The sequence below is a fragment of the Saimiri boliviensis genome, chromosome 16, assembly GCF_048565385.1.
Source record: "Saimiri boliviensis isolate mSaiBol1 chromosome 16, mSaiBol1.pri, whole genome shotgun sequence".
Classification (NCBI taxonomy): Eukaryota; Metazoa; Chordata; class Mammalia; order Primates; family Cebidae; genus Saimiri; species Saimiri boliviensis.
In genome coordinates, this window is record NC_133464.1 from 2,753,751 (window position 1) to 2,780,953 (window position 27,203).

At 50.0% G+C, this 27,203-nt stretch overlaps 1 long non-coding RNA gene across 1 annotated transcript in view; it reads right to left on the minus strand.

Moving 5' to 3' along the window:
- The window catches only part of LOC141581582 (uncharacterized), a 451,221-nt gene extending 427,651 nt beyond the window's left edge, over positions 1-23,570 (minus strand). Inside the window, exon 1 of the long non-coding RNA XR_012514268.1 lies at positions 23,241-23,570. This is a non-coding gene — a long non-coding RNA (uncharacterized LOC141581582). The remainder of the gene's footprint in view (positions 1-23,240) is intronic.
- Positions 23,571-27,203: the final 3,633 nt, after the last annotated feature.

Genomic DNA, 27,203 nt, shown 5'->3' on the forward strand with positions numbered 1-27,203 from the left:
ATCCACACATTCACCCATCCATTCACCTATTCATCCACCCATCCACACACCCACACATCCAGACATCATCCATCCATCCACCTATTCATCCACCCATCTGCCCATGCACCCAACATTTGTCCATCCGTCCATCCATCTACACATTCATCCATCTGCCCACCCATCCACCCACACATCCATCCATTCATCCACTCATCTAGTAGCCACATCATAGCCACTGTGCTCCATCTAGTGGGAAGGCATATATGTTATCTTGCAATGGCTCTTCAGTGCTTTTAAATAAATTCCAGACTTTTCAAGCAATAGACAAGGTCCTTCATGGCCTGATCCTTGCTTACGTACTATCCTGATCTCATGTCCTGCTCTCCTTCTGCCCTTTCCCTCCAATCTCCACAGAAGGAACTCATCACATTCTCAAGCACGTCATGCTTCAAGTTCCTCACTCCATCTAGGTCTCAGCACAATCTGTTGTGAGATTTGTGAGACACCGTCTCATGGAACAGACTCAACCACCCCAACCCTTTCAGCTTTCACATCTTAGCTTAGTTATGAATTCCTTCAGGATTCCCAAAACACCCCCACACCCCAAATCTGAAGGGATAACAAGTATCTATCTCAGGGGAGTTTTGTGGGAACTAAGTGAAATTAGGTATGTGAAATATGTAACATAGCACCTGAGACATAAATGTTTGAAACTTGACAGCCATCATGATCATCCTGAGTCCCCTCCATGAAACCCAACACCCCCTTAATGAAGCCTTTCCCACCCCTCCACATGGTCGTCCACAGCCTGTGCTCGTGGCCTGCGTGGATTTTCACTGTAGATGCTCTGTCTGCTTTTAATGTGTGTACCTCCCCACTTCTTCCCACTTACCCAAGTCCTTCAAAAACAAGGGCTGGCACAATTCCTCCCTAGAACACAGGCACTCAACATGAATGTGATGAATATCCATGTGCATATTATTATCATTGCCATCGTAAAGATGAAGAAAATGAGCCTTGAAAAAGTTAAGAAACCGATCCAAACTTACCTTCTTAGTAAGTCATTAAACAACATTTGCTCACTGACAAATTCCAGGGCAAAAAGAAGTACATCTTAGAGGTAAAAGTCTGCTAAAATAAGAAAGAATGAAGGGGTAGTACAGGCCCAAAAAATAGGTGAAAATTTCAGAACCATGATGCGACAAAGTGATGTGGGGGCTGGAAAGGTTTGTGTGGCTAGGGTGAAGGATGTCTGGGTGGGGCAGAGAGAGGTAAGACCAGGAGTAGGATGGGATCCACTTGAAAGGGACATTGTCCACCAGAATAATGGGGTCTGACTTTATTGTATACACAACTGGTAGCCAGGAGAGAAATGTAGGGCCATGAAGAAAGCAGACCGGAGGAGGGTTACGGGGTGACCCCTGGCCTAGCACGGGCTACCAGGGCAAAGGTGTAAGGCAAGGCTGATGCAAGGTCAGACTTAGAGTCACGCAAAGGACTTGGGAACATGGGGGTGATGGGGAAGCTGAAGGAATCTAGGAAGATGGTGATGCCATTATGTGGGAAGACACAGAACAACTTATCAGAGAACATCAGTCAGGGCAAGGAAGACAGAGGACAAGCCCAGCTTGGAGCATGTTGAGTTTGAGGTGCCGGTGAGACATTTAAGTGGAGATTTCTAGCAGGTTTTTGGGTGTCTGGCCCTCAGGAAACAAGTCTAGGCTTGACATACAGTCTTGGGGGTCAACAACGTGTGGACAGTACCCAAAAAATGGATGAAAATCCTCCACAAAGAGTTCACAGAGCAGGAAGCAGAAAAGAGCATGACCCAAAAGCCACATAGGAGGTGGAGCTTATGTAGGAAACACAGGCAGCACAAGGAGATGGCCAGTGACCAGGGAGGGAAGAAGAAAAGCAGGAAGAGACGTATCAAGGCCAGATGGAGGATGTCCTTGAATGTAAACTAAGGAAGTTGGATCCCTTTTAGGTGAACTACCTAAACCTCCTATCCATGATTCTATGCTTCCAAACTCTGTTTCTCCTGAGAACCAATAATGTGCCAGAGTAAATGCCTATACAAGAAACCTTCAACAGCACAGCTCTGGTGTTAAGGTACACATTTGGGGAGCATACCATATAGGCAATGATGGAGTTTAATAAATGTGTCTCCACTTGTTTTTTTGTTTCTTTGTTTTATTAACTTTAGAAGCTTCTGATTGTGATGCAGGTCACCATTCAAAGAGAAGAGGGCATGGGACAGATAAATGCAGTTCCTTCTATACCAGATGCTCTTCCATGTAAAATGTCCTCATCTGCTTAGTGCCATTCAGGGCACACCATAAAGAGAACACCTGCATGGGTGTCTGGAAGCTTCCAAAGCACAGCCCACGTGCACGGCCCGACCGTGTTCCAGTGTGGTGTGTGAATGATCGCTGTCCCGAAACTTCCTTTGGCTCTATCTGCACCCACCCAAGAAAGACCCCTGGTCCTCCCCGCTGACCAGATGATGCCCTCCAAGGCTTTTCTTCTTCCCTCTTGCCTTCCAAGATCTTTTCGTATTCTTCCTGCTGGTTCTGTTTGCTTCTTTTTAAACATTTTCCTGTGATGTCTGGAAAACCTTATTTTCATTCCTAACTTCACATCTTTCTTCAAGACCCACTTCAAATCGAGCACTTTTGATGGTTTATTTTAGTCATCAATGAGGCCAAAAATTGCTAACTCATTGAAAACATTATTTCTGTCTACAGTAGACTTTTCCTCCAGAAAGAGATTTCCTAAAGGCTTACAAAAACACTTCAGATTCAAATTGTAGCAAATTGTCCATGAAAAACCAACAAAACAACAGCAACGTGCCCAAGTTTAATGGTGGTGGTAGCTATGAACTATTTACATATGGCAAAGTACCTGAATCATAAAAACAGGGAAATCACAGAACAACTTCTCCTCTAGTGGAGGCAGTCTGTTCAGGTGAGGCCCTCCGTGAAGGGAGGGAATGGAAGGTTTTAGAGTCTATTTAAAGCAGCTGATTTTCTAGCAGCTGTCATTAGCCGATACCCTTCTGTGTTCAAGCCTGTTACATAACCTCTTCCATCATGCTAGGTGAGTTCTCATCCAGCAAAGCCTTGTTGAACATCTGCCATGTGCCGTGGTCATCTAGGTGGGAAGACGAGTAAAAGACAGACACTCTCTCGAGCTGCCAACAGCCTGCTAGGAAATAGTGTGAGCTTTTAACGTTAAGTCATATTAAAGTCTTAAGTCAAATTAAGCAGACCCGGCATTGGCAGTGTAGCCATAACTTTCTGATGTTAGTAAAAACAAAATTGGCAACTTGAAATTAAATCATGCCAAGGTTTTGACACACTTATCTTAAGATATTAATGAAACACTTCAAAACACTGATATGAAGTGTCCAGATTCTCAGATGTTTGTTGTGTGAATTTTGTTTAGGTGTGTGTGCGTGTGTGTGTGTGCGTGTGTGTGTGTGTGTGTTTTCAGTGAATGTCTGGCACATTGCAATCCTCTAACATGTGGTTATCTTTGTTGTATTGGCATAATCAGTGACTTGTACATTCAGCAATAGCGTTTGAGCAAGTTTTATCAGCAAGCAATATTTTCAGTTAATAAGATTTCGAAAATCATGTAAGGATTGAAACTTGCTGCATGTGGAGATTGAAACTCAAGTCGCTGTAGCTTTAGTAACCGCTTATTGTATTAGTTTAGATGCTAGTGCTGCATGTACTGTGAATATTCTGATTTTATTAAAATGAAAAGTTGAACTGCAGTCTCCTTTGTTGTTGTTAATTGTGGTTTATTTTCAGAAGTGAAAATAAAGTTGTGCTCTTGCCTGAAAAATTGTAAAGTGTTAAAAAAAAAATAGTTAATGAACAAGCCATTGAAGTCTGGTCAGATGCATGACATAACAGAGGTGGGTGTTGAAAAGCAGTCAAACGCTTCGAGGGAGGCCAGCAAGAGCTTGGCTTGGCCTGGAGGTGGTCATGCTGGGCACCAGGCATTCGCCAAGCCAAAAAGGGAAGGGGAGGAGTGGGCTGAACAGAACGAGAGAGGAAGGAGGAGGAGAGGGTACACCGTGCTGGGCAGCTACGAGCAGTTCGGGGGGACAGAACAGTGAGGCTGGGGAGCCCAGCGCAGGCCTTGCTGTCCACCCAAGCAACCCGCTTTGTGCCATCCAGGAGACATGAAGAGCTCTCCACAGAGGGGCACAGCAAGCAGAGACCTGCATTCCACAGAGGCCACCTGTGGCACGGGAGGACATCGGGGCGTGATGTGTGCCGCACATCTGGTGCAGAGAGACCAATTCGAAGACCAGTGGGGTGACCACAGCCCGAGAGGAAAATAACTAAGACAGCAGCTGTGGGAAGAGAGAAGGTGTGAAAAACACTAAGAAGATGCGGGGATTGATAGGATGATGCCAGCCTTAAACTGGCATGTATTTTCTAAGGAAACAAATCAGCAAAAGCCACAAGGTGAATTACACACATGTCCATAAGAATAAGTGAAGACGAGGAGCCCTGAGGCTGCCTAATCATGAAGGACACCAGGCAGCAGAGGAGGAGAAACAACCCCCTGGGACGAGGATGCTGAGTCAACCCTCACACAGTCAATCAGTAAAACGCGCCTCGATGACAGACATAAGTTTTCATATAAATTAACTATTTTCTACAATAAACACTTTACAAAAAATAGATTTCTAACAAACATTTACTGTTCAAAGTTAACCTTCAACAGATCTTGGAAATAGTGAAACAAAACTTTCAATACATGCAGAAAAGGGCTTTGCTCTTCTTCATAAATAGATTTAGACATTCAACTTCATGATTATGAGATATGAAATGCACAGAGCTTTAACTTGAATTTTTACATGATGGTAGTGACCGCTCACCAGCATCTAACGCGCCACAAGGGCTAGCCCAGGATTTACACTCCCAGGCACAACGGCTTTCCACTGCGGCGCTGACCTCTGGCAGACTTCAAACAGAGTCACCATTTCTAGCCAGAACTGAATTAACACCCTCCAGGACTTTGAATGTCACATGCCTCGTAACATATGAAGTTTGAATAGGAGGAAAGAGTCTAGAATGAGCCCAGGGTTCTAGCTTGGGTATCTGAGACAGTTCATGGAAGAGGAACACGTGGCTGGGAAGGGAGCAGTACCTGATTCAGGGTGCTGCTTGTGGACATTCAGATGGAGAAGGCGTTCCTCTGGGGCGGAGCAGCTGTACAGGTGGAGCTACTGGGAAGAGCCAGGGGGCAGCAGCCAGAGGGCAGGGTGGCCCTGGATGGGGCAGAACCAATGAGGGGGTGGGGGAATGCTCTGGAGAGGGAGGGGTACAGGTATGGGAACTGGGAAGGCACTGTAAGATGGCAGATTCAAGGGCACCAAAGACGCCCTGTGTACCCAGCTTCATTAGCCAGACTGTCTTTTTCTAGGGTCATGGTCCGGGTTTTTCGGAACTGCACATGCTTAGCTCCGATCGCTGACTGCCTATGATCTGGGGCCACAAGCTTCGGGGACAACAGTGTCCCATGACACAACAGCCCATCGCTCCCCCAGCGGCCAAATCTGGAAAAATTAGACATCAAAACGAATGATAATTCTACTGGATTATATATAACCCACATAAAATGAGAACGAAAGACTGGGTCATGCCTGTAATCCCAGCACTTTAGGAGGCCAAGGCGGGCAGATCGCTTGAGGTCAGGAGTTCAAGATCAGATTGGCCAACATGGTGAAACCCCATCTCTACTAAAAATACAAAACACGCCGGGCGTGGTGGCTCAAGCCTGTAATCCCAGCACTTTGGGAGGCCGAGGCGGGTGGATCGCGAGGTCGAGAGATCGAGACCATCCTGGTCAACATGGTGAAACCCCGTCTCTACTAAAAATACAAAAAAAAAAACTAGCTGGGCGTGGTGGCGCGTGCCTGTAATCCCAGCTATTCAGGAGGCTGAGGCAGGAGAATTGCCTGAGCCCAGGAGGCGGAGGTTGCAGTGAGCCGAGATCGTGCCATTGCACTCCAGCCTGGGTAACAAGAGTGAAACTCCGTCTCAAAAAAAAAAAAAATACAAAACACTAGGTGAGTGTGGTGGTGGGCACCTGTAATCCCGGGTACTCAGGAGACTGAGGCAGGAGAATCGCTTGAACCTGGGAGGCGGAGGTTGCAGCGACTTGAGATCGTGCCACAGCACTCCAGCCTGGGCAGCAAAGTGAAGCTCTGTCTCAAAAACAAACAAACAAAAAAATTGATATATAGAAGTAAATAAATAATAAATAAATGAGGGGAAGAGAAAGTTCTCCCTTAAAAAATATGCCTATGTCTGTCTCTATATTATATGTTATATTTTATGTTGTTATAGCTTATATATCAATAATACTTATAATATCTAAATAGTATGGAAGAAATGATGGGGCTAGAAAACCACCAGTAGACGCTAAAATGAGGATAGAATATTTCCACAGTGCATGTCCCCACAAATCACTAATTAGAATAAAATATAATTTTAAAGCAAGAAAACATAATAGACATCAACACCACACTAACCACAGGATCAAAGCTGATGTCACCAACGCTGGAGCAGTCAACGTCAGTCGGCCCCTGAAGTGCAGCCCGGAAGGAACGCAGTGTGGCTTTAGTGACAGTCCCGCCCTGGGGGCATGGCTCAAATCCCATCATGCACAGCACCAGACAAATCCAAATTCAGGAGCCGTCTGCGGAAGAATGGGCCTGTCTTCTTCAAAAACTTCAAGATTAAGAAAGACCCAGAAAAGCTGAAGAACTGTCCCAGATTGAAAAAGATTAAAGAGCCATGACCACTAAGTGTCACATCGATTCCTGGATTCAATTCTGGACGGGAAAAAAAAACCACCTAGGACTGATGCTACTGAGTCGGTCAATAACATGAGAAATTCCACAGTCCTAGCTGTGTTCGATTCACCTGGAGGCCGGTGGGGGAAGCCTGTTGGCCTCATCACCAATGCGTCCATCCACGAGGGGCCTGTGTGGCCAATATGTTCCCAAGAGATGCTGCCGCAGACCTGGGGACCTCACTTTGAGAACCATTGGATTAGAGATCAAGTAACTGAGCCAGATGTTAACTTTCCCAATTTTGACAGTTATGTTGCATAAATGTAAAAGAATGCTTTGATCTTAGCAAACGCACATTTAGATAAAGGAGGTTGAATTAAACTGGGACAGCTTGAAAAGAGAGAGTGTGTGTGCGTGTACACAGACAGGGTGACAGGCAAATGGTGTAAAAGGTCAGTAATGCTGAACCTAGCTAAAGGACATATGGAAATTTATTAGGCTGCTCTTCCTGTTGATTAGCGTTTAAGATTGAAAGGCTATCACAATTAAAAGTTACCAAAAATATTGAAATAAAATATCACCGCTTTCCTGCAGCTCTTGCGAACGGTGAAAGCTCATTGTTCTCTAGGCTCCACTCACATGGATGCTAGCGCCTGCAAGGGGGTGCCCGGACTTCAGAGAAAGTGCCCTTCGATACTGAGGACCTCAGCAAGTCCACGAGCCCTTTCATCTATAAGCAAAATGGAATGCGTGCAGACCTTTCTCCTGGGAAGGGGTCCTCAACTTTTGAACAACTGGGGAAAAAATGAGCATCGCTGCACTATAAAAAATACTGTGAATTCAACAAAAAAGCTAAGCTTTCTTTGCTATCTTCTGTAGGGTCATGGGCCCCGGGCAGGAATGCCGCTGTGAGCTTCGCACCCCTGGTCGCTCACTGCCATCACCCTTCCCAGCTGGTGGGTCCCGGGCCTGCTGGCTGTTAAATATTTAGAACATCACCCAGCAGGTAGGCTGCCAAATGTATGCCCAGGGAAAAGAACAAAAGGATCTTTTTCCACACACAGAAGTCCAAACAGCTGAGCAAAGACTACAACCCAGACACGGGTGTGAGGCAACCCGACCTGCACGGGGGCGGTGGTCCCAGGATGAAAAGGACAATGTTTTCCAAAGTCCTCCCTCCCTTGGAGGCACAGGAAAGGAGAAGTCTGCTGTTGCCACCTCGGCCTCCATCCGGACCTGGGGAAAGGAAGGGCATCAGCCCGGTCTGAAGGACTCAGTGTGTTCAGCACCAGTTCGATGCGTTATAAAAGTGCTTATAAAACACGGCACTTCTGTAATTACTGACAGAATTACACATCACAATAGCTGCCGTTTCTGGCCCAGAGACTGGAGCCAGGCAGGGAGCGGGGCTGAGAGGGCCTCTGAGAGGCTCTGCCCTCCCTCGAGAGGGCTGCGGCTGCACAGCTTGGCCATTTTCAATGGCTGGAGCAGGCAGTCAGATGCAGGTTCTTAGACTAGACAGATTCCCACTCGATCCCCCTCTAAAAAGTAACTCTGTAACTCTATTAATTACCAGCCCTGTTCCTTTGCTGGCAATAAATGAGAGGAGAAATCCTGCTAATTACATATGGAAAAACTACCTGGTCCCCATTTTGTGTGGTGGATTCCACCACCTGTTCTCTGCTCCTGAGGCAGTGAGGAGGCTGAGATGGACCTTTTAGGAAACATGGAGGGAGACTGGCAGCCAGAACAGTGGCGTGTCAAAACCTGGTATCAATGCTGGATGCAACTCCAAGGCTGCAGAGCCTTGGCTGGAAGATCCAAATGATTCTCTCGTGGTGTCACTGAACTTCACGGAACAGGCGTGTGCCGGAAGCCCGGGCGTCTTCTTAGTGCACCTGGGGAAGCGTCAGGGCTGCTCAGGGCACTCACCTCCCTTCAGGGAGAAAGCCCTTGGGGCCCAAGACCTGGAGATGGACCCAACACCGTCACTTCCCGACAAGGGGACTGTGGGCAGGTGGCGGGATCTGCCTCGGGCACTCACCCAGGAGGTGGAGGTGGCTGCAGCAGCTCCTTCCCAGTCAGCTGCACTGGTTAAATGAGACGATGTGTGGCGAAATGCCAGGTGCATGTTCAACACGCCGTCAGGTTCAGCTATTATTTTTTTAACTGGGTAAGCCCGTCCTCCTGTCTCTGACTTCTGTCTCCTCCCACAGCTGCACGGGCAAAGAATCCCACAGCACCCGACGCCTGTCCACCGCCAGCATCCACGACGCTCCACTTCCCTTGGTCAAAAGTCTGAAATCCTCTCAAGCGAGGTTTCTTTTGGGATAAAAGAGTCCTTTTTCAAATGCTCTACCAGCAAGTGGAGGCAGGAAGCCCTGCAGGAGAAGCTGAGAGGGAGAGGGTCACAGAGAGGGAGGTACTGCTGGGTGGGTCAGTGGTGGTCTTGGGGCAGGACGTGCCAGGGAGGGGCCAGTTCCCAGAGGGAAGGACTCAGCCAGGGCTGCAAACTTGCAGGAGGGGCCCAGCAAAAAGTGCCTGCCCACCCAGGCACTGCAGGCCCCAGGCCTCGGGGTCCTTGGGAATCAGATGAAGGAGCTCCGAAGATCAGGTGAAGCAAAGAAAAAAGAAAGGGAAGCACCCCCGACGGACAGGCCTGCCTCCCTCCCCTCTGCGCCCCACTGGCGGCTGCCATGTCCAGCTGGCCTGAGCCCACAGAACCTCCTCATATGAGCCACACTCTCGTGGGAGAGCTGGGACAAGCCGGCTGAGTCCACAGCTCACCCCAATCACAGACCATTCACCAAGGGACCAGCTGTGGAAATCCATGCTGTCAAAAACAGCAGCCACCAGCCACCTGTGGCAAATTAGATTTAAATTCATCAAAATCAAGTAAAATTTAAAATGTAATTCATCAGACACACAAGCCACATGTATATCTCAGTGGCCATGCATGGCCAGCGGCTGTAGCCGTGGACAGCCCACAGAAGAACATTTCCACGACCACAGAAATTTCCATCGGATTGGATCACACTTCCATAAAATTACACAAAACAAGATGTGGCCGCCTAGCTGTAGAGACAGGACAACGGCCGGAAGAACGTGGCACGCGGTGTCAGGCAGGACAGACACAGCGTGGATGCTTCCCCCTTCCCTTCCAACTCTTCTCCCCTCAGGATCTAATTAGAGTTTCATGTGCATGTTTATTTCTGGAGAGTCAGAAAAATAATAGGGCATAAGGGCATCTTTTGAGGGACTGCCGTGGGCCGGGCATTCTCACGTGCTGTGGCTTCTCACTGCTCACAGCAGGTATATTTGAGAAAGTTGCCACGAGTGACGAATTAGTGAAGCCTACACCACCGCTCCTCAGCACGCACGGGGCTAGGTTCCTGCAAGCCTCCGGTCACATCTTTGTCAGGGGACCCAGGAGGAGCCTCGTTTCGTGCGTGTTCCCGTTGAAAGGCACCTGATTTCAGAGGCACTGACCCTGCGCGGGTAGCAGCATCACCCACGCCTGAGCGAAGCTCATCTCATACGCGTTTGCTCACAGAAGGGCCTCCCCGCCCCTTGTGCTTAGGACATCAGACAGCACGTCAGCACCGCGCTTGGCCTGTTTTAAACACAAGATGTGTGACCATGAAAAGGATACTTGTTCACAGGCTGAACAGAGTCCTTTTTCAAGGATTTGAGCCCTGAAGCAAGAAGGCAGAGTGAGGCCTTGTTCAATCTCAGCTGGGAACATGTGTAGAAAAAGCAGGCACCTCTGGTGACTCAATCTTTTCTCCCCTCTGTGCACGTCCTCAAAAGCTCTGCAAGTACTGATTTTGGAATTATAAATAAATTCTAGTGAGCAGGCAAATTTGCAAGTACAGATTCCACCAGCACTGAGGAGTGACCGTTTACTAACCACCCCTCCTAAAACACAGCGCCTGGAAGGAGCCGCCTCCAAGCCCTGGGCTCCTGGAATCCACTCTCACGCTATTTCCACCCACCACACCTGCTTCTGAGAGGGCTTTCGCGCTCCAAAGCCCTTCGCTTGGATCCTCCAAGCAAACTATGAAATGTGCAAGACAGATGTTGTTATTCAAATTTTGTAAATGAAAAAACCAAAATCCGTATCATTCCCCAGATACAAAGCGGCTGAGCTGAGGAAGTAACTCAGATCATGTCTTCACTCTAGCCAGATTTTCCCTTTCAAAAATGCCAGGGCCACAGTGATTCATCTGAGCATTTGACGAAGACTTCCGAGCCCCTGTGCCCGGCAGTGAGCGTCTCACCTGAGACAGGCCTCGTCCCTCCCCTCGCTCCATGTCACGACCCTCTAAGTCACAGGGAAATAAGCAAGTGAGCCGGAAATTACAATCCGTGTGCAGAGTTCCGCATGAAGAGGCTCTAGGAGAACACGGAGGCCTCAGATCTGGCTGCCGAAATCATCGCCGGAAAACATCAGACCCAAAGAGAGGGAGGGCTCTCCTGAGCTCAGCCACGTGGGGCACAGAGCGTCTGAAAACCCCTGACACCCATCAGCCGTCAGGAGGGACAGGCACGGGAGGGGGAGCTCTGTGGCAGCATCACCCTATGGTCATCGCAGCAATGGGAAGAGATGCAGAGCCCCACCCGCCCTGAGACAGCGCAGAAGCTAACACCTCCACCAGCTTTTAGGATTCCTTCGTTCTCACGACCACAGGTCCCAGTGTGTGTATGTACTCCTTCTGAAAGGAGTCAGATGAAAAGCGAGCCAGACACCTGCCCTCCCCCTGCCCTCCCCGTGCCCTCCAGGGTCACCTGCCCTCCCCCTGCCCTCTGGAGTCACCTGCCCTCCCCACTGCCCTCCAGGGTCCCCTGCTCCCCCCACCCGCCCTCCAGGGTCTGGCGACAGTGAGTGACACTGGCTCCCTTCGGGGCCAGCATGGAGGCATTCGGGTTGCTTCCATCCCTGTGGCAACTCTGCAACATGATTTTTAATAATGCGATTATTTAACCAAATGTCGTTATTGTAGGAAAACATTCTGTGTGGAGACTTGCTTAGATTACTTTCCATCTACTTCCATTGCCCAGGAATCTCACGGTCACTCCATCCACGGAAAATCCAGAATCTTCCTTAATTGTACATTTCTTCTCAATGCCTCAACTGTACATTTCTCTTGCTGACATGAACAAAAAAAATGTCTGTATCACAGGACTGAAGAGGGATATACACTCTCTTGAAAAGGCTTGTGATGACAGAGCCTTGAGCAGATAAGGCTTGAAGCTCTGGCGGCTCAGCCACTGTATAAATGGTTATTTCCAGAGCTGACCTCAGTTACGGCCCCTCTCTGTCCCTGACATCCCCTCCTCTGCTGGAAGCCTCTGGCCTCGTGTGTCCTGGTTCTTTCCCACATTTCCCCTTAGCCCCAGGAGAGAATGCGAACAAGGAAGCATTTATCAAGCGCCTCCGGAGCTGGGCACTGCGCTAACCTAACTCGGGAGAGACGGCAATGTGGTCCCTCCCAAATGCCTGACGAGAGCCAGCTTCTGCATTTGCAGGGAGTTCCTGCTACCTTCTCCAGCCTGTTGCTCACTGTGGCGTTTTCAGATCTTGTCACAAGTGGCAACTTCTGATCATTTCGTTCAACAAATGGTCATTGTCACAAACCTGATGAGTTGCAAAGGTTCACACAACCACCGAGTCAGGCTGGGAGGCTCCACGGCGACCTCATCCCACCCGTTCCATTCTGCAGGGTTGTCACTCGGGGCGAGTGAGTGACATCTCCCGGCCTTGGTTTCTTTGTCTGTATAATAAAGAAATCAGATGGGCTTCCTGGGGCCTGCGTGAAGGTGACAGGAAGTCGGAATGCGCAGCAGAGTCTGCTGCTGCTATCCGAGGCCGTCCAGCCAAGTAGGGCCTTTGGCTCTGCTGAGCACTGGAGGGTTCCCCTGCCGAGTCAGCGTGCCCCAGGTCTGGGACAAAGCAAAAGAGGCTCCCAGAGTCACAGGACAGACACCTGCAGGGCTGAGAGCCCACGAGCAGCGGTCTTGAGGCGGGGTGGGCCAGGATACTGAGTCTAGGTCTGAGGAGCAGAGGCCTAAGCTGACCCCGAGTGCCAGGCCAGCACTCATGGCACATTCCTAGTACACGGGAGAGGCGCAGCATATCTTACTCAGGTTGGCTTAGCTAAAGCAAGCTCTTAGAAGACCCTCAGTGCCGGCAGAGCACACATCATGCCCAGCCGGGCTCTGTGCTGATTCCCACGTGGCCAGCTCTATCATCAGTTCACTCACCTTTACAACCCCAGTCCTGGAAGTTGCTGATATTTGAAATATCAGGAAAGTATCTTTGCCCAGAAGATATATGACAAAGTTTAATCTGCTTGAAAACAGGCCTTTGATGCATGCAAGAGAGAGAGAAGCCCAAATGCATGGCCCTCCAAGACAGGCCCCGCCCATGCAGACCACACCCACCTCACCCCTGCTCCTGCCAGGCTGCCTAGCCCTCCACGCACTTGCTCCCAGGTAAGCCCCTCATGCACCGTCCCCCAGGAGGGCCTGAGAGGCCACACACCACTTTTCCAAGCCTGCACCTTGACCCTCTTCCTGCCAGAGCAGCCCTGGCCTGAGCGCAAGGACCATCGGTCCCCATCGCCCATCATGGCCCCTGCACCTGCTGCCCCAGCTTCTCACAACCCTTTCCCCAATGGATCCCCATCATAGTTTAGCCCTGAATTGCAAACCCATTAAAGAAGGCCCCGACCAAGTAGAATGTCCCAAAATGGAAGAGGAAATGGCCAGACCTGGTCCTAACTACCCACTCTGATCCTTCCCTTCCTTCTACAGATGCAGCCTAGCCCCCAGGCCAGGGGTCAGCTGTCCTTTCAATGTCTTTGATGGAAAGTTTCTGTTACAGAAAAAAAAAAAATGGCACATACCAGGGCCAGGGGAACGCCCAGCAGGAGTACAGAGAATCGAGGGGTTGTTTCCATCAGCACTCCCGGGGAGGGAGCCAGGAGCCCACCCCGGCGCCCTGCATGGTGGCTGCTGTCCCCTACCCTGGCACCTCCTCGCCCTGACCCCTCCCTACACAGCTGGTCTCCTGAGAAGAGAGCTGGCAGGGCTTCCTCAGTCCTTCCAACACTGCAGAGCTCCCATGTTCAAAGCTGAGCTGTGAGTATATGTTGGGCATTTTATACACATCCTGGCAATCTCATGAGTGGGCCACGGGCTCAGGAGGCATTCAGGCCACGGGTGGTGGTGGTGGTGGTGGTGGTGGTGGTGGTATTCTTTAGCCTTCAGTGTGGTGGCCACACAAGGGGAGTGGCTGTGCTCAGGCCTGGGAGGACCTCACCTGTGGGCACCACTCACGGGGAGGAGGCCCAGGCCCGGGAAGAAGGCAGCCTGCCCCACAGGGCTCCCAGAACCTTCTGTCTAGGGGACTTCAGGATGCAGGGACGGAGCACCCGAGAAACCCATGGCCCACTGACCATGGTACAAGCAAAGCACCAGATGTGGCATCGCTCACTCGCCCCAACTGTGCTGGCTCCGCACTCTGTGACATGGATACACGAACGCACAGGACACGGAGGACAGAGGGGTGAGCGGCTCTGCTCGCATTCCCCTGAGGACTAGAAATTAAAACAGAGCCGACTGAGTAGGCAATGCCTGTGCCCAGCCTCTCGATTCAGGGCAGTGCAGGGTCCCATGGCGGAGGTCACCAGAGGCACAGGTGTGTGCCAGTCACAGCCAGGCCCACGGGCTGCCCAGGCCGGTCCCACGCCAGCTCCTTTCCTGTGCCCCTCCCTCCTTCCATGTCCACAACTTCCCCACACACAAAGCCAGCTCTTCCTGCGAAGATCCGGTGATGTCCTTGCTCCTCAGAGGCCTTTAGTGGGGATGCCGACGCCCTCCGTGAAGCCGCAGAGGAAGGAGGCCCTCTGTGTGGGGCTGTCCCTCTCAGCACAAAGGTGCAGGGATACTCTTCCTCTGGCTCAGGATGGGGGCTTTGGCATCCTTAAACCTGCTCATACAGGTGAAGCTCCAAAACATGGCAGAGATCGCCAGCAGCTGTCTGGGTGATGGGTGTAATTTTTCTGCTTGTCTAGTTTTAAATTGACTAGAATGGATTTTTATTACGTTTATCAAGAAAAATAAAGTTCTGAATTTAAATGATGACCAGGTGGATTTTATATGGGTAGCAAGTTTTAGTGGTAATTTCAAAGCATATAAAAACCGTAAGGCCCCATCTCACCTAAAAAAAGGGGGGGCCACCTCAGTGAGACGGCACTGCCCTTCCTCCTGTCCCTCAGGTGGGAACTCCATGGGGTTCTCATGCCACATGGCTAATTCCATTTGAACACACGTGGTCATGTCAGTGAATACCCTGCGCAGAGAGCAGTCAGTCAGTGTTGTGTTTGAGAGGATCCTGGGGGTCTCTTCAGACCCCCACAGCCCCTGTGGCTCCAGGTGACGGGGGGCCGTCCTCAAGCTGCAGGATCTCCGCAGCCCCATTCCAGACACCTACCCTCTCTCGGCGCCTCCTCCATTCCCACACGCAGCAGCAGAAACGGGCGAGGGAGGCCCTTCCCTCTCTCACTGGAGACACGTTGTAGGACGCCGAAGTCTGTTCTGTTTGACTTGGTCTCGGCTCATCTCTGCAGGCTCCTGTTTTGAAGGGCTGGCTGTTACCAGGCCCCTGCCGGCCACGGGAAGATTGTCCCTCCCCAGGCCAGGATGCCGCTGTCTGCCACCCGCCCCACCCCAGGTCGATTTGGGCCAATGGCAGAAATGTGTACAAAATTAGAGTATTTCAGAAAAGAGAGAGCTTACTCACACGTTCATCAAGCCAGGCTGTGGGCTGGCAGTGTCTGGTGCCTCCCCCAATGGCCTTAGTTTCGGGAGGGCCACCTCGGGCACCCAGGCCTCCCCACTGAGATCGGCTCCTGAGCCTGCCCACTTCTCTACAGACACTTCTGTTCCCTCAGCCCTCTCACCCCTCCTTTCTGAACGTGCCATGGGCTTCCTGCTGAGTCCCGGTCTGATCAATGCACCGAACAGTCTAGAACAGCGATTCCCGAACTGTTGATGAGAATGAGCGTGCACGAACTAGGAGTGCCTGCAAATTCTCCTCCACGCAGGGGCTCAACCCACAAGGTTTCAAGACCATCATCCTCGGGGTCAGTGCAAGGGCTCTTCTGAATGTGTTCCTTCCAGTTCAGGGGACTTGTAAAGTTTTTTAAGTATTCAACTATAAAAATTTACAGAAGAGTCCAGTAGACAATCTGGATGCCATGGTGTCTTCAAAAAGAAAACTCGGCCTTCTCCATCCCCTCCCGTTGCCCTCTCCAGCATTCAAGTGGCCCGAGTCTCCCCAGTGAAGCAAGCCCTGAGATCCAGCAGCTCCCCTAGCCACCATGGAGAGTCGCCCCAAATCAACAAGGGGTGCCATGTTCTTGTCTCAGGTCCTGGTCACAAAGCACCCATTTGCCTTATTCTGCAGAAGCCACTGTTCAGAGCATCTTCAGGGCCCCTCTAGAGCCCTAGAGCTCCTTGGAGGGAGGTTCCCCAGCTCATGGGTGGGCAAGGTTATCTGCTGAGACCACGCAAGCTTGGTGAAGCTTGGATGCTGCATTTCTGGTGGGAGGTGGAAAGAACAAAGATCCCAGACCCCCGTCCGGAGAGAGTTTGGCACCAGGGTGAGTGAAGTCAGCAGCACTGAAGGGCAGTGCACCCTAAAACAGGACAAGGCCCAGGTACGGGCTTCCCTGAAACCCTAGGCCAGGGCTGGAACGTGTCTGGAAGCCGAGGTGAGAGGTTGTTCACAAACCAATGGGAAGCACAGTGATTCGGAGAAAACTTTTGGTTTTACATTTAGTGCCAGAGCCTGAATATAGTTGATCTCTTTCCAAGGGGAAAATGAAGGTCTCAACGAAATTGCCTTCTTTTTGTAAAGTCTGTTTGTGCCCAGGATAAAAGAGAATGTTTTGTCCCTTTCAAAATGAAGCAATTTGTGTCTCTGAGCATCAGATGTTCTGTGTGATGATTATGCAGCTGACTGCCTTGAGTCTGTTTGTTTCACACCTCAGTTTTAAAGCACTGACCGTCATAAACCTAAACGTTACCTCCATGGTTCTATCTAAGCATCTCAGGGAGATGGATCCTGGGAGATAGATTTCCCCACAAAAATCAATTCAGATATTCTTCCCTTCTCAGAAATTCAACTAATTCTCAAATTAAGGCATCTTTTATTGTTGAAGAGTCACCCAGATTGATTACCAACTTCCACCAAATTCAAGCTATGAAAATGGAAAGAAACATCTTAATGTGAAGATACTAAAACGGGGAAAAACGCACGTTAGAACTGATGACATACAGTGTAACCAGGGCTAACACTGAGAGCTTAGCCCGAGCTGTCATTCAAAGCCTGAGCTGTACCAGCTCATGTCAGCCTCACCTCAGCGCCACGAGTTAGATCCCACCATCTCCCCAGCCTCGCCCCCGAGAAGGTGAAGGTCAGAGAGATGCAGGCACTTGCTCAAGGCGGTCCAGCCAGGTGCCACCTGTCCAGGCAGCTGGACACCAACTTTCATGTCCCACCACCAGCTGACCAGGTGTCCAGTCTTTCTCGGCCCCATTGTGGTTCAGCATCCAGCTCAGGCTCTACAATGTCCAATTGTTTGTGAAATGAAACACATACCATTTATAATACTAATAACCTTTCATAAGAGAAGTCCTTGCCATGAGATGAGAAAATAAACTATAATATTAAGAGCACATCGCCTAACAGAGATGCAGTCCACACATTCCGTAACCTTAGACATTTTCTGGAGAAGTACCCAATCTGGGAGACCTAATCTGTGGTCTTTAGACCAGGCAGAGACACCTGCCCTGAACCCCACACCTCTGTGCTTCCTGTTCCCACCCTCCCCGGACATACCATCCCCCAGGGACAATGACCCAGGAGAAATGCCCGCTCAGATGGGGCCTCCGGAGCACGGCATACCATGGGTGCCAGGACTCCAGAATTCCCCACACAGACGCATACAAGGCTCCTGCCTGGGCCCCCAGGGACCTTTTCCCAGACATGTCTTCCCAAAGAAGACTCAAGAGGCTGTCTAGGGACTGGGGAGGTTGGGGGGGGTGGTGGCGTGTGGATGGAGCTGAGAAGCACAAGGGGAGGAAGGGGCAGCTGGCCATGGCACTAAGCTGCTTGGTCTGAATCCCTAGCGCCTGTGCAGACGTCCTAGAAGGTGAGGATTCTGAGTTTAAACCAGACCTTTAGGTTCACGAATGTGAAGGGACATTCGTTCAGGTAGGGACAGATCCTGCGTGTGCAGCTTGACTTATAACCGAAGTGCTTAGACATGTAACATGAGAGCCTACTCTTGCACTCATGCTCTGGACCACACAAACACCAGGGAGGGGCAGCCAGCTCTGCATGTTCTGGAGTTCAGGGGTTTGCTTGCTGGAAGCCTGCTTTTGTGGCCCACAGTACCACGAAAGCCAGAACGTGAGGGTTTAGATAGGCCAGGAGGTCAGTGTCTTCGATTTCAGCTGAAGGATATGAGGCCCAGAGTCAGGATTGGAAAAGATGAGTGGTTTCATATGATTAACAAAATCCAAAAGAAGGAAAACTCCTATGTTTATATGCAAAGGTAAAAAGCCACTTCTAAAGAATTAAAATGACCAGCGTAAAGACATAGTCCCTCCGCCAGACACCGCACACTACGCTAAATTTTTCCTGAATGCTCTATTAAGTGTGGTGCCATGCAGATTTTTCTAGTTAATTCCTTTCCCTTTAAGTGCATGACTTTACAATCTTTGCTGCAAACCTAAAAATGATGGCAAAAATGTCTATAGCAGAACTCAACTCCAGCCATTTAAGTCAAACCAGTTAGGAGATTCATGTTCTAAAATGTATCTCTGTTATATACTTTCTTTAAAATTAAAAATAGCTGCAGTATATGGTGATATTGACAAAATAATAAAAATCAACTCTCATAGTAATTCCAACCATTGTCTCCACAAATAAGTACAATCACAAGTCCTTAAACATCAAGTCTGAGGAATATCACAATCACAATATAGGAAATAAATAGGTTCTTCATGTTGAAAATATATACCAGATACTTTTAGAATAATTAACAAATTCTCTACTGAATGTTTTCTCCAAGGGGCCAGGAACTTTGATGTAACAATTGTTTCCTAAAACATTATTTCAACTTTTCAAAGAGAAAAAGAAAGTGATATTTTAAGAATTTATTTAAATCTTTGCAGAAAAGACTGGAGTCATCTTTTTCACTTTCGAGATAACACATCCTTGGTATATGGCATTCTTAATAATACACAAAAGCCAAAACTAAAACTGGTGTAGAATATATATTGGGATATTTTCCTGTTTGTCAGTAACCTATATTTTTCAGAAATTGCAGGAGGAAGTTTCACCCGTAGGTTTCTGAACTGTGTGCTCAGGAGAGCGCAGTGAGAATGAGGTCTGCAAACCTTCTGTGTCGGCAGTGTGCACGAAGCACTCATCTGTAAACACGCTCCTCGTTTTCAAAAGTGCAAGGAAGCAAGGAAATCTTCCAAGTAGTGACAGGCTTTGTACCAGAGCTTTGAACTTTGGAGACGTGATTTGCATAGAGCAGTGAAAAAGCACTTAACAGACATCCCCAAAGTTTCAGAAAGGAGAAGGTCTAGTAGAGCAGGATGAAAACAGAAAAAAGAAATGGACACTCTGTGGTGCAATTTTTGACAGATAATTATCTGTCATAATGCCCTCTGACACTGTTGACACGAGCTGGAACATGAAAACGCAACTGCTGATTTCCTTCCACAGTTCCGTGTCTAACATTTCTCTAATGACCAAAAATCATCACAGTTCATCTACATTCTCATTCCCTTACAAATCAAATATACGGATTCAAGCATCTCTATTCCGTATGTATATACTGCCTTATCTTGTAGATAATCTAGTCCAGCAAAGTAGATACGAATTATTCGATGATTAAGAATTAAAAGACTTAAGTGAAGTTAATGGGAGAAAAGAGGGTCAGTACAAATAATGAAAAGACTGACTTTGTTTACATTCACCTTAACGTAAGCTCATTGTATCTGCCCCTGATTGAAAAGGTCAGCTCCCCTGTATTAGACAACATTCGCCACGGGGAGCAAATCCGTGCTGCGCTCTGGATCTCATTCCCTGTCTCCTCTCCACCTCCCACCTCCCTCCTCCACCTTCACAGCTAGTTCTACAAGTTAAGAAGGAAATCATCACGGCCAGGTGAGTCCACAGCCCTCATACCCATCAGGGACAGCCACTGACCCAGCTGAGTCTGTTTCAGACCAGACCAGCACTGGTACTGTCCCAATGTTTCCGAGTAGCTGTGAGCAGCCGGCCACGGTCAGAGGGGGCAGGTGGCCACACTCGCACTGGTCACCTCCTCATAGGGTCTGCTTATAGAACCAAAGAAACTGCCACTACCCACCGTGGTCACCACAGCAGGTGGCCCCAGGGCACAAGATGGGAGCCTGGGGGCGGGGGGTGGATGTTTGACCCTCATGGCCTTTAGACTGGATGCAGGGGACCTGCCGTCCAGGCATAGAGAGCCCTGGCCAGAGACTAGGCAAGGGAGGATGAGTGGGGCTGAGGGGACACTCACCTGGGAAAGTTCCAGATGGCCAGAGTTCCCCCCGCCCCCCAGTCCCTGCCTCGTCCACCCCCCACTCCTGTCCCTGAGCCCCCTCGTTCCCACACGTATGCCCCACATTGGTCCCCTGGGAGATCGAGCCTTTAAAAAAGAAAGGAGCAGCTCTTTCCCCAGTAAGAAGGGCTTGTGGCTGGCGTGTAGGCTGCCAGGGCTCCGAGTGAGGAGGAGGAAGTCTCTCCTCCAAGGCAGCCCAGCTTTCCCCAGAGTAATGGCAGAGTGGGCTCGGGTCACGAGCAGGGGAGGAGGGGTGGACCCGGGCCTCCGGTGGAGCCGGGAGGAGGGCGTGGGGGAAGAGCTCCATGCCGAACAACGTCCCGGCCCCTTCTGCTGAGGCCCCCTGCCCCCCATGTGTCGGCACTCTGTCCCGGCTCCCCTACGAAGGCCTGCACTGGCCCTACGCCCACCACACGCCCAGATGCCATCTGGCTCGGCTCTGGGGCTGTGCAGGGCCCAGGGTGTGTGCGTGAGCCGCCGTCCCTAGCCAGGGCTCGCCATGGAACTGTTCCTCTGCCAAGAGTATGGTTAGCCCGATCGATGCAGGGAGAAGATGTGCTTGGCCATCGAGAACAGGGGACAGTCATTATAAGTGGCTTTTATGTCTTCAAATAACCAGAGAGAACATCAGACTCAAGACCAGAGTCCAACAGACCAAAGCCGTGCTTTGCTGAAACCTGCCCACTGAGCGGGGCCAGACGTCCGGAGCCACCGACAGAACCCCCTCCCCTCCCCTCTCCTGTCCGCACACTTCGGCAGCAAGGTCTGCACAACTCGGAATCAGCTACCTGCACACCCTCAGGCAAAAAAAGAGCCAAGCTATCACCTGAGAAAGTGTGTGCTGTGAAGGGTCGAACTTTGCATCAACACCACCTAAGGGTTAAAATGAAAAAAATTGTGATTTTCAGCTGAACAGTGCTGTGACAGACGACCCACAATTTTCATCCAGAAAGAAATCTATTTATCATTTCTTCCACAGTAAAAATACTCCGGGAACTTTCCTCCACAGTTTCCTTTACCTTGAGTTGAAGGGTAATTCTGCGACAATTAACAATCTTTTCTTTCACATCCATTCAACCTTAGCGTAAGAATAAAGCCACCATGCGATGCAGCTCTGTCAGCAGGAGAAAGTCAGAAGGACTTGTCACTTGTCAGGGTTTCTGACAAAGTGTATAATGGGAGCCAAAAGAACCCTGGGTTTTTTTTTCCCCCAAAATGAATGTGAAATAGATTTAAAAATCAGAATGTATTAAGGTGCTCATGATATTGAAAAGCACAGAACAGTTACTGCAGCAGAGTAAAATATATACAATTAGAATCCTCATTTTGAAAGACTTCAATGAAGTAATATTTGTTAGACCTGAAACGCATGGAGGCATTTCGGTAAAGCATAAAAACACGCAGTTGGGTAAACTAATTGGATAATGACATATGTTACCACAACTGTCAGCTTCCACCGCGCCTTTAAAAAGTTCCTTTTCCTAAGCATGTAATTTCACTGTTAAAATACCAAAACAACACACAAATACCTGATGGCGGGCATGAGCCCCGGCCCACACCCCTGCCGTAGCTGTGTGCACGCGAACACTCCTGTGCTTTGGTCCGGTTCCATTTTGCTCTCATTTCCGTGAGGGCAGCAGGCTCACGACACACTGATCGAGCGTCTTCAGACACTGTCAAAGTTTAGTCATTTAAAAATTGCACATCGTGGTACTCATTTCAATTTCTCCATTCTTCAGTTCTGGACCACAAATGGAGTTTGCAGAGCCCTTAGGCTAAGCCAGAAAAATGCCCACTGTCCCTTAGGAGCCTCACAGAAAAGGTAACCTGGAGAGAAGCCACCCGTGACAGGGAAAGCACAGCCGTCCCCCTGACCACCACAGTCCAGCCAGAACAACACTTTCCTTCCGGACCCTGCTGTCTTTGCCCAGCTCATCCTGGACACTTCTCCGCTGACAAAGGTGCATTTTCTTTTCGTTTTCTGCCCACTGACCTGTGTTTAGAGCCAAGCAAACAGAACTTAAAACGGCAACCAAAAATTATTCCCAAAAGAGCAACTAGAGTATTCTATGAGAGGAGCCTCGTCTCATGCTTACAATCTGAGTAGACATGCTGAGCTTCACTGTTCCTACAGCACCGTGCTGCATGGTAAAAACAAATGACCTCATGGAAAAGTCCCCTTTTATCTGCTGGCCCCAGCCTCTGGATCTGGGAACACCGAGGTCATTTCCATACGCCAACATAACGATTGGGACGGCAGACATTTTTGCAACACAACTTTTCGCCAACTTGAGATAGAGAACAAAAGTCTCTGCTGCCCACGGAGCCGCAGCCAGCGAGCTGTCTGCAGGCGGCAGTTCCAGCCCCTACCTCGATGCCAGCAGCCTGCTGCCTCTGCACAGCCAACTTCCAAGCTAAGTTCAGCAAACACAGATTCCACCAGGAGAAGCCATCGGTCCACCTCCAGACCACATTACGTCCAGCACCAGCAGGTACCACTGGGTCTCCAAAGACCCCGGACACAGCCACGAGGGCCAGCACAGCTCCCACGACCAGCAGAGATGACCATGAGGCTCCTCAAAAGGTTCCGTGCTTTCCGAGAGGCACAGCAGCTGTCAGATCCACCTGTGAACCAGGTCGAAGCCCCCGCAATCCAGACGCCACTGCCCTCCACCCACCGTGTCCAGCTCTCTCCCTCTCCACCCCGCCCCCCAAACTTAGCAGGAAATCCACAGCAAGTTGTCCCCTCCACACTTTACCTGGTCCCAGCTGAGCCCACGACGCACCATCCGCTCCTCCCCGGGCCCGGCCTGCTCACCTCCTGAGCGCCGTGTCCCATCGCCCGCTGGTGCCGGGCTGTGGAGCTGGCAGGTCCCCGAGAAACAAGCCTGCTCCTGTGAGCTCTGTGCAGCCGCGGCAGCCTTTGCCGTGATGAGCACAGCTTGAGCCCGTCCACAATTAACTGAATATTGTATAGCAGCAACAAATCAACAACGAAACCGGCGCGCAAATAAAGCCGGCTGCCGTTTCAGAGCGAGGCAGAAGGGCAGAGCCACCGAGTGCTTCGTTTCTTCTTCAAGATCATTCCAGCCAGCTCCTTCTGCTATTTTTACTGTACCATAATGCACTAGGTCTGGCTTTTACCCTATTGAAAGAACATGAATATATTATTATCCACACAAAAGAGCAGGTTATTGTTTATGAATTACCAGCCTTCCCAGCAACAAAGGCTATTTTCATAAGAAAACTCAATTTCATTTTAGCTCCAATTTGATTACCAGCTGAAGAAAAGAAGCTCTGCTCCTAACCCTCAAAGGATTTTTATTCATACCATTGAATGGGCTTTATTGCTTCCTTTTCAAAACTGACGTAGAAAGCTTTTAGAGTAAAACATTGACAAAAAATTATTGCGCTGCTATTTTGTGCAATAACAGAGCTGAAGAGGGGCAATGATTTCTCAGTCATCCTTCACTGTACTCCAGAATAGCGGAGGCTGGAATTAATGACAGACCAGGGAGAGGAGGCACACGAAGGTCTCACAATGCACGTCAAATCTAAATGATCACTATACATTGAAAGGCCCCCAAAAAAGCCCACAGCTGATTGATTCACGGCTTTCACAAGAAAGACAGGCTTGAAGGGTTTATTGCACCACAATTTACTCGGAATTATCATAAAAATGAATGTAGAGGCTGAATGTCACCCCGGCACGCTCCAAAACCACACGCCCAGGGACAAAGTTCACGCGGGAGCCGCTGCCGCACACCCCACGCTGCGCGCCAAGGGCCGTCAGGGTGGCCGTCACTGGGCTTGACTCTGTGGAGAATCTTTACCCCAGAATAGGCTTTCATCTTCACAATTTTAAAGTGGAAAAAAATCTAGCCCAGGAGCCCAGAGGCTGGATGTGCCTGCTACGCACCTGCGCGGTGCTGGGGGGCCCTGGTGGGCGCGTGTCCCTGGTCCTGTTTGTTCTCATCCCCCAGAGAAGTGAGAAGTTTGCGAGGACTGGAGTGCTCAGGAGAAGGGTTTAGGGGAAGTGTTTGAACGATACAGGTAGTTACTGTTGAAATGACTTTCTCCACACGCACATTAAAATTCCTTTCATTAAAAGTTGAGCAATAACGGCTAAGCTAGTGGGGTTGCCAAAGAAACCTGCAATTGCAATTATGCAAATAGAGTCTTCGGTACACGCAGACGCCTTAGGCAGGATCCAGTGACCTCCGCCGACCAGCGCAGAAAGGTGCCTCAGCACCTATCCCCGGCCTGGGGACCCACTCCTCTCTGGCCTTTCTCATCCAGCGCAGTCAGGATTTATACGTGAAGAATTGTGACCTTCAATGTTTTGTTTGGTAAGAAATACTCACATTTAAAAACAAACACACCAGAGAAAAGTTAAAACTCCCCCACTTGGCCACTGCATTTTCAAAAGACTTGTTGAATTCCAAGATCGTCAAGGTTTTCTCAGTTCGCTGTCAGAGTCAAGCACTCTGCCCTCTCTCTCAGACAGCTTCTGGAGCACAGCGATGAGGCCAGCTGTCCTCCGGGGAGGAGCTGGGCTCACAGAGGACCCGTGTGTCCTTCCCAGGTCATCACACACACCGGGAGGGGCTGGCCTGGCTCAGCCCTGCCACCTCGAACTCACCCCCAACCACCGGCCCTGTGGGGTTCCGCCTGAAATCCGAGGCTTCTCACAGGGGATCCTCTGGGGTCTCAGGGTTGCCACACGTGCCTTGAAGGTTTTCAGAACCATTGCTCTAAACTGAATGACTTGAGGGCCCCTGAACATTACTGTTTAGTAGAAAACAGGAAGATGTCGCTGCAGTAAGTCCTTCTCCACGGCTTCCCTCGTCCCGGTCCCAGAGTGGCTACAATCTCGTAACCCAGGCGTCCCCAGACTTTTTACACAGGGGGCCAGTTCACTGTCCCTCAGACTGTTGGAGGGCCGCCACATACTGTGCTCCTCTCACTGACCACCAATGAAAGAGGTGCCTCTTCCTGAAGTGCAGCGGGGGGCCAGATAAATGGCCTCAGGGGGCCGCATGCGGCCCGTGGGCCGTAGTTTGGGGACGCCTGATGTAACCGCTAGCACTGTATTTCAACAACGTCAAGGCTGATCATTTAGAAAAGCTACTTCCATCAAGCATTCATGTGCTAGCAGAGATTTCAGTGCTGGGCATCGGGCTGACAACGAAAGACAAGGCGCTGATTTATATTTTGCCTTTCTTAGGGCTTCCGGTCCCTGCACACCCAGCCCGTTCATTAATAAGATGCAGTCAGTTCTAAAGTGAAACGTTGATCGGGGTTATAAAGTTACTGTGCATACTGAATTTGCAAGTACTGAAATTTGCAGATTCAGAGAACTTGCTCCTAGGGAAATACATCTGGTCACAACGGTTTTGCCAATCCATTCATATATGACCTTGTTTAATGTTTATTTCTGTTTAATAACACCTTATTCAACATGTAGTACTGAGTCATTAGCATGGAACTTACAGCCAGCAGCATGCGTGAGTGGCTTCTCGAACCACGTGTTATCTCCTGAGGCACAGCACAGCCTTCCTGCACTCAGGAACCCCAGACGGCACTTCTGCCCTGTGCTCCTGAGCCATCTCACATCGTGAAATCACCAGCAAAGGCACTGACATTTGAAAAACATGGCGCTTGAGAGACTGTAAAAAGGACACCGCACAGGACGAGAGGAAGTCTCGGCATCTCCTTGCTTGATATCATCTGGGGATACACACGCCTGGTGACCCTTTTTTTTTTTTTGAGATGGAGTCTCACTCTGTCATCCAGGCTGGAGTGCGGTGACACAATCTCGGCTCACTGAAACCTTCACCTCCCAGGCTCAAGCGATTTTCCTGCCTCAGCCTCCCGAGTACTGGGACTACAGGCACGCACCACCATGCCGGGCTAATTTTTGTGTGTTTTGATAGAGACAGGGTCTCATCATGTTGGCCAGGCTGGTCTCGAACTCCTGGACCTTGGCCTTCCAAAGTGCTGGGATGACAGGCGTGAGCCACCACGCCTGGGCTAGTGACACGTGTTACCATTTGACCATTCTGAGGATGTCTGCAAACGACCGCAAAAGTTCAAGGATTATTCATTTTGGGAGGTTACAAATTCTAGCAAGTAGCAAATCTTCTGTGGACTGTACTGAATCTTCCCCAAACTCATGTGTTGAAGCCCTAACCCCAGCGAGACTGGATTCGGTGATGGGGCCGTGGGAGGTAACAGGGGTTAGATAAGGTCATGAGAGTGGGGTCCTGATCCAATAGGCCTGTGGCCCTGTAAGACAAGGAAAAGAGAGGGGGCTCTTTCTCCCTCTTGCCATCACGCGAGGACGTGGTGAGAAGGCAGCCACCTGTGAGCCGGGAAGAGGTCCTCACCAGGAGCCCCCAGCCAGCACCTTGACCTTGGACGTCCAGCCTCCGCCACAGTGAGAAATAAACGTCAGCTGTGTAAGCACCCAGTCTGCAGTATTGTGCTGTGACGACCCAAGCTGATGAAGGTAAAAGCTCAAAGTGGACCGTCAGTGAGGCACGCCCAGTGACCAGCCAACACTCATCGAACACCTCCCGTTCACCAGCTGGTGTCTCGTGAGCCGGACCAGAGCTGACTGGAGAGTCCCAGAGCTTCGGCGGGCCTCCAGGACCGAGACCTGAGGACGGCGCTGGGAGACACCGGGCCTGCGCTTCGAGGAGCGGTGACGGAGGAGGTGA